Here is a 2,118-nt window from a genome sequence, read left to right on the forward strand (position 1 = left end):
TTATATTGGGCTTTTCCACCATCTCTTCCCATAATAGTCATTTTGTTTCCTATGCATTCCATCTGGAGAGGTCCAAGCATATAAATAATAACCTTTTATGTTATTTTAAAAGGGTGTTTGTAATGACTATGTCATTAGTCATGCAAAATTCTATCTTGTAATCTCCAGCATCATTTGTATCACCAGGTTCATATTTTGCAACTCTTGATCCTTTCTCTTTGTTTCCAGTCTTTGTATTTTAATCACCAGTAATTAGTAAAAGCAAAAGAAGTATATAGTAGCAGTTATTATAGTGGAAGTTATTATTTTGACTTTGAACATTACTCAGCAGTGACCAAGCACAAAGGTCCCTGACAGAATAAGGAGTAAACAGGAAAAGCAAGAGAGCATGGGGCTTAGGGAGAAGGGATACTATTTCACACTATTTCAAAACATCAGGAATAAATGAAAGAAATATGAGAAAGGAGGTGAAAGATAAGTCATCCATGAGACATAAACTTCCTTTAACAACTAGTCTGTCAAACATGACATTGATTCAAATACACAAGAATCAAAGCACATAGGAGAAAAACAAAACAAAACCATCTTAAATGATAAATTAGAAACACATATCAGTTGGCATTCTTTTTCTGTATTCTTTATTTGAACACTATTTGATATCCACTGGTTACTAGAGCTCACCAGCCGCTCCTCGGAAACCCTATACAGGTTCACTATGGGTCAGGATTGATTCGACAGCTGGAGCTAGGTTATACCAGTTCATGAAAACCAATTGTGTATAGCTCTTAATCTCTTTTTACTTTCATTGTTATCTTGTTGGTGGTTTGAAATCAGTCACAGTTCCAGTATTTATACTAGGGAAATTGACACACACTAAAAATTGATCTTCCCTCTCCACCTTACTTTGGAGAGATGGTTGTTAGCATTTACCAGAAAACCACTTCATGTTTCCCTTATAATGTAGATGCTAAACTATTAAAAACAGTCCTGGTATCCTTGTTTTATGTGTTGCATGGGCATGCCTTGTTATTTGCTCAGCACTGGGTATGCAGATCTAATAATTTATCTAATATCCAAATGATTGTTACCTCTCTGCTGTCACAAATAAAGCTACAGTGAACATCTTGGCATATGTCTTCTTGTGCACTTGGGTGAGACCTTGTTTAGTAATATATACCTATGCTTATGAGTCTATAAGATTGCATGCTTTTTTTTAACTTAGATTGTACTATCTAATGACTGGAGCCACTATATTCCACCATGAGTAGGACATGAGGGTTCAGGTTTTCCTATTGCTCTCAACCCACAACACATGAAACTATCCACATATATTTTTTTTAAATATATTTTTGACAATTTGGTTTTAACATGATATGTAATCATTGTTCTGATTTTCATCTTGATTTACTAATGTTTTTAGCATTTTTTCATGTGTTTATTTTTACTTCTGTAAATCAATATTTCTATTTTCTGTCCATTTTTCTATTAAGTTGTTTTCTTTTATTGTTTGACAACATTTGCTTTTACATTCTATGTATTAATTCCATGTTAGTTTTAGAGTTGTCAAATTTCTTCTCCAAGTTCTTCATCTATATCTTAACTTTGTGTACGATATTCTTGAAAATTTTAGAAAATTTGAATATACTGTAATAAGATAGTTGAAATGTTTCTTTTTTGTTTGGTTTTGTTTGAAAAAGCTCTACCATCTCTGGGGTAACAATATTCTACTATATTTTCTTTATTAGCTGTATTGTAGCTTTATTTTTAGCTCATAATTTATCTGTCTTGAGCCCACCTTTGTATATAATATAAGGAATGCAAGCAAACTTTAGAAGCTGGAGAAGCTAAGAAAACAGATTCCAAATAAAACCTCTAGAAGGAATGCAGGCCTATTTGCTCATTTTAGACTTCTGATCTCCATTATTGTAAGATCATAATTTTCTATTATTTTAAGCAACCAAATTTATGGTAACTTAAAACAGTAATAGGAAACTAATGTAGTCACTCTATGCATACAAATGGAATGCATAAACATCAATATCTTAGGCATTAGTGAGTTGAAATGGACTGGCAATGGCCATTTTGATCTGACAATCACATGGTTTACTATGCCAGGAA

At 32.7% G+C, this 2,118-nt stretch overlaps 1 protein-coding gene across 1 annotated transcript in view; it reads left to right on the top strand.

Moving 5' to 3' along the window:
* Positions 1-2,118, top strand: part of QRFPR (pyroglutamylated RFamide peptide receptor) — a 164,921-nt gene that overhangs the window by 41,983 nt on the left and 120,820 nt on the right. The window lies entirely within an intron of this gene.

Source organism: Chrysochloris asiatica, unplaced genomic scaffold (assembly GCF_000296735.1).
Source record: "Chrysochloris asiatica unplaced genomic scaffold, ChrAsi1.0 scaffold00088, whole genome shotgun sequence".
NCBI lineage: Eukaryota > Metazoa > Chordata > Mammalia > Afrosoricida > Chrysochloridae > Chrysochloris > Chrysochloris asiatica.